The sequence below is a fragment of the Panthera tigris genome, chromosome A3 (genome assembly GCF_018350195.1).
Source record: "Panthera tigris isolate Pti1 chromosome A3, P.tigris_Pti1_mat1.1, whole genome shotgun sequence".
Lineage (NCBI taxonomy): Eukaryota > Metazoa > Chordata > Mammalia > Carnivora > Felidae > Panthera > Panthera tigris.
Window position 1 is genome coordinate 23094732 of NC_056662.1, and position 14431 is coordinate 23109162.

At 49.0% G+C, this 14431-nt stretch overlaps 1 protein-coding gene across 11 annotated transcripts in view; it reads right to left on the reverse strand.

The window, feature by feature from the left end:
* Positions 1-14431, reverse strand: part of EPB41L1 (erythrocyte membrane protein band 4.1 like 1) — a 152530-nt gene that overhangs the window by 105331 nt on the left and 32768 nt on the right. For all 11 annotated transcript variants that reach the window (XM_042980487.1, XM_042980482.1, XM_042980484.1 and 8 more), the window contains one exon: positions 1952-2002. The gene's annotated coding sequence lies outside the window, so the exon portion shown is untranslated. The remainder of the gene's footprint in view (positions 1-1951; positions 2003-14431) is intronic.

A 14431-nucleotide genomic window follows, 5' to 3' on the forward strand; every position in this document is an offset into this window, starting at 1 on the left:
GCAAGGGACGGTCTACAAAGCTTGTTCTCAAGAATCATCCTGACCCAGGGGTCTTTAGACATTGCTTCCTAGAGCCTTAGGAATCTGCAAAGGGAAACTGCACCTTCCCAAACACCCAGGGAACAAAGGGCAGTAAGGAGGGCAGCAAGATTCTGGATAAACTGCTGCCAAGCCAACCTCAGCAGCTCTGCTACAAAAGCTTACATACTGGGATTCTGCTGCCCCAAAAGGTTTGAAATACCCTCTTCTGATTCCCAGAAGAGCATTAATAAGTAGCCAGGGCGGATGTGTCCATCCGCATTCTAACAGAAGAGAAAACTGAGGCCCAGTTCCAGATTGCAGGCCAAATGATTTCCACTGCATCAGACTCCCTGTGAAAATCTATCATTTCTCACATTTCCTGTCTCCTCCAGTAAACTGATGATGGTTAATACCTAGAGTGTCATCTTTCTTGGCTCTAACCCCTACAGGGTTGCCTGCTTCTGAGTCTGGCTCCTCAGAGGGCTTACAGGAAGCTCAAGGAACTTGTAGAATAAATGTATGAACCAACTGCTATCTCCTCTTACCAAGCCCACACCTCCCGCGACACACATACCTTAGTTCCCCCTCTCCCTACCCATTTGCCCAAATGTCCAGGAAAGACCAGCAGGCCCCCTCCTGGGAACTCCTAATCCACCTCCTCTGTCCTGGCTGTGCTGTGACTGTGGACAGAGGATTCCTTGTTCCCAGTGCTTCCTGCCCAGAAATCTCCGTGGGGCCCATGTGCTGGCAGGAAAGAGCCAAATCACTCGTTTTAGCTAGAGCTAAAGCCACCCCTCACCCCCGCCACCCCCCAGAGCAACATGCTCCCAGCTCTGCTTGGCATTTATTCTACCTGCCTCAGCTGGCTCAGTCCCACCTCGTCCCCATAGCCCTTACTCCCTAGACACACACACACACACACACACACACACACACACACACACATACACACACACACACAAACACGCTCATGTGGAGAGTCCCCTAGGGGTACAGAAGTGCCTCCGATCTAGTCGAAAACAAAAACCAGACGATTCTGGAATGACAACATCACAGAGCTGGCAGATGTGCCTTACTAATAACCCACAATGACATTTGCATATTACTTCACAATTTCCCAGTCAGTATAACTTCATTGGCTCAGCTCCCTCTCTATGCCCTCACCCTGCCAGAGCCACAGAACCTCTGAGCTGGAAAGGGGTTTCGACACACCCCATGCCAGCGGTTTGCAAAGCATCTCGTGCAGCGCCAAGGAAGGGTTCCCTGTCATTATCTGAAGGCTGCTGGGGGCTGAGGAATCAGCCAATTAGAGTCCCCCACACCTACCCCCACTTCAACCACGCCACAACCCCTCTGGCTATTTTGCACATTGAGAGTCTTTGGGGTTCATTTGAAAAAGGATGTTCCTACTGGACAGTTTGAAAACAACTCATTTGTTGTTGTCCTCCACTCCATGTCCTGACAGTATATATATGATCCTGAGGCCAACACAAAGAAAGGTAGCTGCCCACGGTCACTCAGTAGTCAGTGGCATAACCAGAATGAAAACAACCTGTCCTGAATCTAGTATACACCTGGGAGTGGTTATGCAAAAGAAAGCAAGGGCTGCAGGGTCAGGAGATCCAACTTCCAGGTCCAAGGCCATCCATCACAGATATAGGCAAATAGGCACTATAGGCAAAACACACTGTCTAACACAGAGGTGTTTGACGAGTATGCATTTTAGTCCCTACCTCAAAATAAGCCAAAACCAGAGGACCCACAGCACCGCCCCACTTTTTAAACCCACCAAAAATCTGTGGCCTAAACAAACCTTCATGACAACCCAGCAGTTAAACATATCAAAATAGAGAGCTTGAGGGCCTGGAAGTCCAATCTGTCCGACCTAAATGCAAGAAGGAGAATTAGGCTGTGCCTTTGTAACACTCACCCCTCCTCCGTCCACACCAGCTCCCCCAGCGGAAGGATGTCAGTCAGGCACCTGGAAGGAGGAAACAGCGTTAGCTCCTCCGAAATCGAACAGAAGTTCATAGACCCAGCAAGGAGCTGGAAACTGAGAGGCTGTCATTTAGCTCTCTGAGGAACCTTAGGGAAGTTGCTGAACCTGTTAAACAGAAAGGCCTGTGTGACTACACAGCAGAGCTAAAGGGAAAGTAACACTTTTGAAGTGGAAGCGGCCAGCAGGGGCCTGGCCATGAAGGGCCTCCGAGGCTGAGGTAAAGAGTTCAGTCTTAATTGTAACAGCAGTGGGAAATCACTGATTCATAGGGTAGAGAACAGACTGGAAACAGGCAAGAGCAGCTCTCAGTGTACGCATTAGGGGTTCTTGTGGTTGTCCAGGGAGCTTATGACAAGGGCCCAGACTGGGGTGGTCACAGCAGAGCTAGAAAGAAGTAGATGGATTCAAGAGATCCTTAAGAGGTGCTACCCAGGGGTGTCCGGGTAGCTCAGTCAGTTGAGCATCCAACTGCGGCCCAGGTCATGATCTCGCAGTTCATGAGTTCTAGCCCCGCATCAGGCTCTGTGTTGAGAGCTCAGAACCTAGAGCCTGCTTCAGATTCTGTGTCTCCCTCTCTCCCTCTGCCCTTTGCCCGCTGTGTGCTCTCTCTCTCTCTCTCTCAAAAATAAATAAACATTAAACAATTTTTAAAAAGGGGAGCCTTGGGGCGCCTGGGTGGCTCAGTCGGTTAAGCGGCCGACTTCGGCTCAGGTCATGATCTCGCGGTCCGTGAGTTCGAGCCCCACGTCGGGCTCTGTGCTGACAGCTCAGAGCCTGGAACCTGTTTCAGATTCTGTGTCTCCCTCTCTCTCTGACCCTCCCACATTCATGCTCTGTTTCTCTCTGTCTCAAAAATAAATAAATGTTAAAAAAATTTTTTTTTTAATAAAAAAATAAATAAAAAATAAAAAAATAAATAAAAAGGGGAGCCTGGGTGGCTCAGTCGGTTAAGTATCCGACTTCCACTCAGGTCATGATCTCATGATTTGGGAGTTTGAGCCCCACGTCAGGCTCTGTGCTGACAGCTGGGAGCCTAAAGCCTGTTTTGGATTCTGTATCTCCCCCTCTCTCTGCCCCTCCCCAACTCGTGCTCTGTCTCTCAAAAATACATAAACATTGAAAAAGTTTTTTAATTAAAAAATAGTAAAAGAGATGGTACCCAAAGAATTTGGTGATGGACTGGACATGGGAGATAAGGGAGAGCAAAGGCCTGCCTACCCCTCAGACACTTCCTTCTATGTCAGTCCTAATGGTCTCCAGCACCCAGGAAAAAAATATACCCATTGCTCTCTCAACCTGGCCTCTCCTTGCCTCAGTCTCCTCAGCTGTAAAATAAATATGGTTTGACTCAATGGTCCCTACATTCCTTTTAGCATTAATATTCTGTTCTGGTCTAATTTGCTCACAGACTATTTAAGGCTCAACTGCAGGCCCGGCCTCATACCCAATGGGGCAGGAATGTTGGAGGGACTGGATTCAAAACAGTAAATCTCCAGGTGGGATGAGATAGCTCCACTTCGCACAGAACACGAAAATCAGGTGACTAGGAAGGTTGAGGGTGGACCAACAGGAACAAAAGCTGTGATCCCTACTGTCTGCTCTCTGATCCAGCTCTGGAGGCCAGCATGGGGCTCAGGACACCATTCACTCCAGGTGTGACATCAGTCTCCCAGCAGCTGACAACCCGCTTTCCTACTCACTGGGGTGAACTACAGGAGGCCAGGTAGCAAGGGTGCCTGGGGAAAAGTGCGGTACAGTGGGTAGAAGCTCGGGGCTCTGCAGTCACACAGACCTGGTTTGAACTCCAGCTCCACCTCTCTCTGGTTCTGAGGCCTGGGGCCAGTCGCTTCACTTCTCTGAGTCTTGGTTTCCTCATTCGGGAAACAAGATAGTGTCTGCTTCCAGGGCTAACAGGAGGGTTCAGTGAGATGTGTGAAAAGCTCAGCACAGTGCCGTATCACAAGGATCACGGAGGTAGCAGCCTCCACTTACAGATGTGGAAGCTGAGACCCAGAAAGGTGGAATGATTCACTGAAGACCCTACAGTGAACCAGTGCAGGGGTGAGACCCAGAGCCCGCGTTCTTAACCACTGGGTCGTGTGTGCACCATTTTGATTCCTGCTTCTCAGATGAGAAGGTTGAGACTAAAATATTACAAGTGACTTGACCAAGGCCACAGAGAAAATTAACAGTAGAAGAGGTATGTGAACTCAGGCCTCCTTGATGAAAAAGCCCATGTCCTTCCCTGTGGATATCTAGAGAGTAGATGTGTATAGAGAAGCTTCAGATTTCAGAGCCCTTTAAACCTGGAACAGGGACAAATGCAAATCTGGGCAGAAGGAGGGGGATGGGGGTGGGGAAGCTACCTTGAGAGGAAACCAGAAGGAGCTGGTAAAACAAAAGCCTCTTTCTCAGAAGCCCTCTCTGGGGACTGGGCAAGGAGAGGAGGGGGCTGACAAGCAGGGCCATCATCCTGCCAAGGCTGAGCTGAGGGCTGGATCTAAACAAACAGAAACAGATCCAGCTTGGCTACCAACCTGCTGTGTGATCCTAGGCAGGTCACACACACATCTACACACACTCAGTTCTCTGTTCCTTCAACTCAAAATGAGGTGGTTGTACTGAATGGCATGGAGATCCCCACTTATAAGAGACTAATAATAACCATTCCTCATAAGCTCCAGACTCCAGATCAGTCCCTGCTCCTAAACCCCAAAAGGTGGCTCTTAACGCTGGCTCCACTATTAGCACAATAGGGTTGAGAAGTCCTGCATTTGGGCTCTGGCCAGTTAGCCAGGTCATTTCCCTTCAACAGGCTTCGGCATCCTCATCTGTAAAATGAGCATATATTGGGGTGTCTGGGTGGCCCAGTTGGTTAAGCATCTGACTCTTGATTTCGGCTTAGGTCATGGTCTCACAGTTCATGAGATTGAGCCCCACTGACAGCACGGAGCCTGCTTGGGATTCTCTCTCCCCTTCTCTCTGCCCCTCCCCTGCTTGCTCTCTCTCTCTCAAAATAAATAAATAAACATTTAAAATGAACATAGGGGGCACCTGGGTGGCTCAGTTGGTTAAACGTCTGACTTTGGCTCAGGTCACAACCTCACGGTTTGTGAGTTCGAGCCCCATGTGGAGCTCTGTGCTGATAGCTCAGATCCTGAGACTGCTTTGGATTCTGTGTCTCCCTCTCTCTTTGCTCCTTCCCCTGCTTATTCTCACTCGTTTGCGCTCTCTCTCTCTCTCTCTCTCTCAAAAATAAACATTAAAAAAATTTTTTTAATTAAAAAAATAAAATAAAAATGAACACATATCTTTGCCTGATCACTTACAGAATGGGAAGATCCAAGGAGCTACCTCAGAGGCAAGAAATTCCCTGAGGTAACCAACAAAGCAACCCTCACCCCAGTCCTCAACCCAAATCCACTGTCAAGGTCTTTTAACTTCTCCTTTCCCTCTGGCCCATGTCCCCTTCAGAAAAACAGAACAAGAGAATTCAAGCTGATGGATACCACAGCAGTATCAACAACCCCCACAACGAGTAACCACAACCACAGCTGATACCAGACTACTGACACATGCCAGGCACAGTGCTAAATCCTACACTTGGATTATATCTCAGGTAATCCTCTCAGTCAATGAGGTGAAGCCCACTGTTAATCTAGATTGACAGATGACAGACTAAATTTCAGCAGTCAAGTGACTTGCCCAAGGTCATACCCAGAGCAAGTGAATGGTGTGGCCACCCAGATAGATGCAGGCTTTTCATTTGACCTCAGAAGTCTTAATCTTATCATTGAGGCTTTGGGGTTATCCAGGGTAACATTCCACCACCAGGCATGGCCCAGATATAGGCAGTGGGGGTGGGGGAGGTGAGTAATATCTGATTTTCACCCCCCAACACAGCTACCCCAAATAACTAGTCTTTATAGTCTTGTATTATTTTTATTCAAATATGTTCAACTCAACTCTGGCTAGAACAGCACTGTCCGATACCAATATAATGCAAGCTATATATGTAATTTAAAATTTTCAGGGGCACCTGGGTGGCTCAGTCAGTTAAGCATCCGACTTCAGCTCAGGCCATGATCTCACAGTTTGTGGGTTTGAGCCCCGCGTTGGGGTCTATGCTGACAACTCAGAGCCTGGAGCCTGCTTTGGATTCTGTATGTGTGTCTCTCTCTGCTTCTCCCCTGCTCATGCTCTATCTGTGTCTCTATCTCTATTGCTGTCTCTCTCTCCCTCTCTCTCTCTCTCTCTCTCTCTCAAAAATAAATATTAAAAAAATTTTTTTTTTTAATTTTCAGAAGCTGGGGCACCTAGGTGGCTCAGTCAGTTGAGCATCTGATTCTGGCTCAGGTCATGATCTCATGGTTCATGAGTTCAAGTTCCTCATGAGTTCAAGCCCCACATCGGGCTCTGCTCTCGGCACAGAGCCCACTTCGGATCCTCTGTCTCCCTTTCTCTCTACCCCTACCTCGCTCATGTACACACACACACACGCTCTCTCATGGTCTCTCTCAAAAGTAAATAAATGTTAAAAAAAATAAAATCTTCAGGAGCTGCATTTTAAGAAGTACCAAATAATGGGTGAAATTAATTTTAACAGTATATTTCTTTAGCCCAATATATCCATTTCAACATGTAATCAATATACAAAATATTGAGATATTTTACATTCTTTTTTTCATACTAAGGCTTCCAAATCTGGCATGTATCTTACATTTAGAGCACATCCCAATTCTGATGCTAAATTTTCAGAGGATACGAAGATTCCCTTAGCCTTTACAACTGAAAGTAAATTCACAGATCTAATAATCTAATTTTTGTACAAGTTTTTTGATAACTGTTTTTTTCTATTTTGTTTTTTTTAATTTTTTTATTTGTTTTTTTTATTTCTTTTTTCTTGTGATGAGAACTTTTTTTTAATGTTTATGTATTTATTTTGAGAGAGAGACTGCATGGGGGGAAAGAGGCAGAGAGAGAGGGAGAGAATCCCAAGCAGCACAGAGCCTGACACAGGGCTTGATTTCAAGAACCATGAGATCATGACCTGGGCTAAAATCAAGAGTCAGAGGTTTAACCAGCTGAGCCACCCAGGTGCCCTGGAGTATGCTTTTTACATTTTAAATTAATTCAGGGGTGTCTGGGTGGCTTAGTCGGTTAAACATCTGACTTTGGCTCAGGTCATAATCTCACGGCTCATGGGTTCAAGCCCCACGTCAGGCTCTGTGCTGACAGCTCTGAGCTTGGAGCCTGCTTTGATTCTGTGTCTCCCTCTTTCTCTGCCCCTCCCCTACTTGTTCTCTCTCTCTCTCTCAAAAATAAATAAACATTAAAAAGATTTTTTTAATTTTAAAGTAATTCAAACCAAGTAAGATTAAAAATTCAGTTCCTCAGTAGCACTAGCCACATTTCAAGTGCTCTATAGCCACATGTGACCAAGTGGCCACTGTATGTACTGTATCTCTAGACAATCAAGTCCTAGACGGCAGGGATGGTGGCCTCCATGGCCCACAGCCAGAGCTAGGCCTCCCAAAGTCAGTTGAATCTGAAGAGAATGGTGTCTACTCATTCAGTGAACGCCTACGGAGCCTAATATTAATATCCACCTCCAGTCCTGTTACCTTCACAGTGATAGTGACAAAGAGATCAGAGTACCAACTGTTCAGAGAATGACAGTGTGGCTCAGAGAGGTGGGCCACCTCCCAAGGTCACCCAGCTTAGACCCCAGGCCTGTCTGACTTGGAAGCCTGAGCTCTGTCCCTAAAACTTGACAGGGGACAGGTCTGGGGTTCAGTCTTCTAGAGAAAGAAATAAGCCTTTGCCACTATTCTCATGAACCCTATTCCCTAGTCCAGCAGCAGAGCATAACCCAGAACAGGACACCCGATGAAGAGGATAAAAGGGAAGGAGAGCAGGAGAAAGGCATGGCATGGCCTGCCTTAGATAGCAATCCTGTACACAGACCTTAGGCCACTTGTGACGCCATCCCTACCACCTCCCACCCCTACAAGGCAGGAGGCAAAATCAGCAAAGGTCCACTGGCTGCCAGCTCTCTGGGTAGGTCCCCGGAGGTAGGCGCCAAGCCCTGTCTTGCACCTCCCCCAAGAGCACTCGCTCAGAGGCTCTAGGATCCTGGCCAGAGCCATTACTCACCTCCCAGGGTCACCTCAGCTGGAGTCCAGGGAAAGGGTCCAAGAAGCAGCCTGCCCCCTGGAAGGAGGGGAGGGAGGAACAGACCCTGGAGGCAGATTCCAGAGTCAGGGAAAAAGGTGGCAGGTACAGGCCAGAAAACCCTGGTGGTCTCCACCCCTCTCCAGGAGCACACAGCTAACGTTCAGCCCCCTCCCACCGGCCCCACAGGGTGAAAGTCTCAGTGGCTATTATTACGTTTAACCATTAACTTTGATTCTTTTCCATTTCAGCAGGGGGCAGATCAGGCAAAAAAAGTCCCTTGGGGGCTAATGAGACTTGGAAGGGGAGAGAAGAGGAAGGGGTAGGCGTGAAGGGAGAAAGGAGTGGTTAGTGACCCCCCTCACTTCCTCCTTCCCATCCCATCCTACCAATGTGGGACAGCCTTCACACCAAGGCAGAAGTTCCATAGGGTCAGGGGCAGTGATCTGGTATATAGTAGGTGCTCACTAAATATTTTCAATTAACAAGCAAAGGAGCAGGGTGAACTAGACTAAAACAGGCCAGATAGATGGGCAGACTGATGGAGAAATACAGGAGACAAAAAGTGGCTTGCCCTGGGCTGGCACCTCCCTGACCCCTTTGACCCCAGGTCCTCACTGAGACCCAAGTCTGAGGACTGGGACCACAGCCACCTAGGGCATGCCACAGGTGTGGCTTTGAAGGAATGTCCCCCATCCTTGGCCCTGTTCTTCCTACCTGTGACCTTTGGAGGCCTCACTTCTTCCCCCATAAAATGGGAGTGATACTGGCAGAGTATCACATATAGGGCTGTACAGGGCCATGCCCACAGATGATGGGGTGCTCTGTGCCACTGTAATACAATCGTGTCTCCTGCTGCTTGGCAACAGCCTTTTCTCTTCTTAGACCACCCCCTGAATTCCTCCACCCCCCAATATTCCCCTGACTCCCACCTATGTGGTCCTTTTTCCTTTCCGGGAAGGAAAGCCCAGAATAATGACGCTCCAGCCCACTCACATCCCACTCGCCTAGGATCACACACACACCCTGGCAACAGATTGTTACCAATATGGCATTTGCTTGTCATTTACACCCTTCCTCGGGTTCTTTGTCTCCCTCCTCACCCTCTTCCCCCAACCCCAGAGCAGGCCTAGGTCCACAGCCCACCTGGGGCTGGCACTGAACTCACCGTGGCCAGTGAACTGGCCAGTTCTTGGGTGGGGGCTCCCCCTTCTGGGCCTCTGCTTCCCATCTGTGTATGTGGGGATGAGGAGGGTGGATCAAGAGATGGCTTCTCCTGCTAGCCAGCTCTGATTGTCAGAGATTCTGACACTTCTGGGAGCAGTTTGTGCTTTACCTTCAGATAGACCAGAGTTTGGATCTCTACCTCGACCAGGTAGACAGCCGGCCCTGTTATTACGAGACAGACTCCAAGGCAGGCCTGCAGAGGCCTGGGACCACAGCCCACCCCTGACCATTCTCAGCTCAAGCCCAGATAGACAAAGCTCCCCCCGCCAATACCCCCACAACAAAGCCCTACTCTTCTAGTCTTTTCTCTCTCATTCTCCATAGTGGCATTGTGAGCCATCAAGCCCCCAAATTCTTCTTGGCAAAACAAAGCTTGATGCCGCCCCTCCCTAAGCCCCTTCTATGTGGAGATTCTGGAGCTGCCTCTGCTTCCACTCTGTTCTTTCCTGTGTCCTTTGGGCAACTCTTCAAGTGTGTGCCCCCACTTTCTCATCTCCAGCCTGGAGCTCCTCTCCTTTATCTCCACAGGGAATACCTGTCTACGCCGATTATGGAGTCCACCCTGATCTCTCCCTCTTCAGCTCAGTCTGCCATATTTTTTCCAGATGCTACTCCTTATAGAAGACTCTTACTGCCCCTACTTGACCTTAGAACCATGGAGACCAAGAGGCTATTGGAATGATTTTTCTGTGTCTCACTCTCTCCCCCCAGTATATGATGCTCCAACCATGATAGGTGTCTGCCAAAACAACAATGATAATAACCATTAACTGAGAAATAATGAATTATAATCATATATTGACCATTTATTCTGTACAATGCTCAGATCTCAGCATTTTACACATATCATTTCAGTTAATCCTCCCAAACCCCCAACAGACTTGTTATCTTTAGCCCTTTGGTTTAAGCTGAGAAAACTGAGGCTTAGAGAGGTGAAGTGACTTATCCAAGGTCACACAGCCAAGAAATGGCAGAGTCAAGACTGGAGTTGAAGTTCTTACCCACTGCCCTACTTGGCCTCCCTCCAATCCACAAAGAAAAAAGGGGACGTGTGTGAAGTTGTACCAGGGATGGGGCCATGGGGCCTCTAGAGAACCCAGCCCAGCCCAAGGTCAGAGGCAGATTTTGCAAATAAAACTCAATAACCTTCTATTAAGCACCTGCTCTGTGCAAAGCCTTATGCTAGGTGCTGGGGAGCAAAGAATGATACATGAGACATCCTAGTGCTCACAATCCTGCAAGAGAGGCAAGCCCATGTCCCACGGTAAAGCTAAGACCAGGGAGAAGTCGTCCCCAGAGGGGAACAGACAAGGCGCTAAGAGAATGCAGAGCAAACACAGATTTTCATTATAGGAGTAAGGGTGGGAGGGTCCACAGGCTTTGTGAGAGAGAGGTTCGCATCTGAGCTGAGCCTTAAAAAGGTAGACAGGATTTCAACAGTGATTAAAGAAGGGGGGATGGCATTCTTGGCAGGAAGAACCCAGGGACCTGGGACAAAGATGCAGGTAGGGGCTGGGCATGTCCCAGGAGCCAAAGGAAACACATTCTCCAAGCCCCTCTCCCTGACACTGGCCCCAGTGTCCAGCCCTAAAGAGGTGCCACCTTGAGCATCCCTAGACTCACAGGCATCTGGATCACTTACTGTGAATGGGCACAGAAAGAGAGAAATAGCTGGGCACCTGGGCATGTGGTTTGACTGGAGGGACTCAAGGGATTAGAATCCAGGCTCTGGATGGAATCTTTGAAGATGAGAGATGCTAAAGGGAGGGGCACTGCCTTCAAAGTGGGGGAAGCTGAGGAGACAGCAAGGAAAAGGGCAAAGAATGTGAACTGGGCAGCAGGAAACCTGGCTTCTAGAGCCACTGAGCAAAGTTACATGGGAATTTGGGCTTATCCTGTCCAACCCCCATTTTATAGCTGGAAACACTGAGGCCCAGGTAGGGGAAGGAACTGGCCTACAGTCCCTCAGCATCTTCACTTAAAACCAGCAATGTGCTGAGAGTCAGGAGAGATCTGCCTTCAATGCATGATTCTGCTGTTAGCTCCCCAGTGACCCTTTTCCAGTCATTAGGCTCCCACTCTTACAAAACAACCCTAAAGATGGGTCGTGATTCAAAGACTCTGATAGTGCCTATGGATCCTTTCCCAAGAACAAGGCACACTCTCAAAATTATTCATGCCATTTCAGAAGTTCATGAACATTTGATATCAACATTCTCCAAGGGTGATCTGAGAACCCTTGGTGTCACAATCACCTTGACAAGGAATCTGTCAAAACAGGCTGATTCCAAGGCCCCACCATGGATCCCACCCTCCCAGGAGGCAGCTGAGTTTGAATCTCTAGATGAGTCTTAGAAAAGAGTCTATTTTTAGCAAGTTCCCCTTTGCTACTCTTGGAGGAGCAAATTTTGAGGCAGCCTGCCTTAAAGAACCCTCAGAGGAGGGAGTAAGGGGTGAGATGCTGAACTACTCTCCTTTTAGCTATGTCACATATTGCACTTCTGTTTCCTTGCCTATGAAGAGAGGGTTCTGTGTCTTGAAGGCTTAAAGCCACTGCTCATTAATCAAAGTTCATTCTGGTTGAATCACCTGCTCAAGCTGACCATGGTCATGGTCTCGATGGGGGTGGAAGGAGTCCCAGCAAGCTGACTGAAGAAGCTCCCCAGATTTAGAAGTGACATTCTGAGATTAGCAGCCCTGCCTGTGAGGGAGTCTGAACTCCAGGGTTGAACTTGGAGTGACAGGTTCCCTATCAGCTCCAGCCTGCAGATTCCTTTCTTCTCTCTGGACTTTCTCTGGCCCTTAGCCAGCTCTGGCTTCCTTCCTTTTCCTTTCTGGCATGAGTGTCCTCCTAAACGTGAGTTCCCTGGTTCTAGCCTCTGCTCCCCTGCTTCCCTCCCCTCCCCATCACTGAGCCTGATAGAAGATCTCCAAGCCCCCAAGTGCCCTCCCAAAGAGATAAAGCTATCATGCTTTGTAAATGACAAGTTTATTTAACTAGAAGACTCAGGATAATCTGTGAAAAACTAAGGTGACCAATGACCAAACAATATCTAGGGAAAAAGCCAAATACCCTCAGACCTGCCCTGTCACCTGTCCGTGATGCAGGTGGGCTGCTGCCTAGACTCAGATGGGCTCAGAGCTGTGGCCAGCCCTGGGGCCAACACTGTAGGAAGGCCAATCCCTGAGTGAGGTGACAGCACAGGCTGGGAAGCAGGTGAACTGGATTGGAGACCCCGCTCTCTGAGCTGAGAATCTGCTCTCTGAATTTGAGTGAGTGCACATCCCTCTGTGAACCCCTGAACACTCCTGAATGTCCCATCCAGGGCAGTATAGGAAAGATTCAAGAGTACCCATGGGCTTTCGATAGATCTATGTTTAAATCCCAGTGTGCCACTTGCTGGTGGAGGGCTGAGTAGGCCTTGGGTAAGTTATTTAGCCTCCTTTAATAAAATGGGGATCTAATCTCTGCCTTGCTGGGTAGCTGCAAGGATTAAAAGACATAAGGCATGTAAAGCGCTTAGCATGGGGCCTGGCACATGGTAAGCCAATAACGTAAGCAGCTGTTTATCAGTCACCAGAGTGGGCCTCTGACGAGGAAGACTCTAGGCTTTCTGATTCATAAGTGGCCCCAAGCAACCCCAGAACCACCCACTCGAACTGGGTCTGGAGACTTTATCTTTAGATTTCCAATCTGGAGAGAAGATGGGGAGATGAAGAGGGGAAGGCAGGACAAGGGAGTGAAGAGAAAACTAAGAGGAGGGAGGTAGGTAAGGAAAATCAAGGGGTGAAGAGGGGTCTGGCTCCTCCAGCTGAGGGAAAAGGAAGAGGACTTCAGGGCAATTGTCAAGGCAAGATAAGCCTTCTCTCCTTTCCAGAGCCTTCCCTACGCCCGCCAAGGCAAGGCTTAGAGTGACACAGCCTGCTGAGATGCACAACCTTGGGTGTCAATAGGGACATTGAAGCCTTGGGTTACCTCCAGGTTCTGGCTCCCCACGTTGCCACTGCCCGCCTGTGGTGGCTTCTTCCAGCTGGAGCAGGCAGAGGTGGCCAAGCCAGGCTGAGAACAAACAACCTGCCCATTCAGCCTGCACAGGCACTGCCTGCTCACTCAAGGGACTCAGGGACCCCCTTGCTTGGGATTCTGACCCTGGTTCAGCAGCACTCTTCCCGTTGGCTCCCCATCTCTGTGCTGCACAGTACCCTCTGAAGGCTTCCACCGGCCCCACGATCCTGCTCCTTGGCCAACATTGCAATAGGGGAAAACCACTGTTCAGACCTTCAAAAGAAGCCACAGACAAGGTGTTCCAATTGCCACTGACCAGCTGTGTGACCTTCGGGATGTCACTTTCTCGCAGAGTGTGTTTCCCTTCTCTGGCTAATGAGGGCAATGGAGGGTAAGGACCATCTCTAAGGTTCTCCTAACTGACAGTGGCTATGCTTTGTAGGAGATCTCGGGGCACACAGGGGCAAAGAAGACTTGCCTCAGGAGAGGAGTGGGCTGGGCAGGGCCCCGCTGAGAATGCAGTGGACGTGGCGATGGCCGAGGGTTATTATGATGATGATGATTATAATTGAAAATCCCAGCAGCAGACTCTTAAGCAATTTACAAAGAGCTTTCTCATTTTCCCCTGGGATTCACAATCTGGTGAGGTAAGTAGAGCTGGAGGATGCTAATTCATATTAGGCAGATGAGGAAGTGCAGCAAGATTTAAGTGATGCGTCCCAGCTACTAAGTGCAGGGCAGGGGGTGCCAAAGAGGAAGTAATCATTACCGGGCTCCTACTGTGTGCCACCTCACCAGGCTCTGCAGACCAGGGCTGACCTCCACAGCACAGCATGCCATTGCAGGGGCTACCGTCTCCATTTCACAGGAGACGAAACTGCGGCTGAGGAAAAGTAATTGATTTGCTCAAAAGCTCATGCTCCCTTGCAAAGCTTGGATTTGCACCCAGGTTTGTGGGGCTCCAGGATTTGCACTCTTTTCCATCTTCCTGTATGTACTGGGTT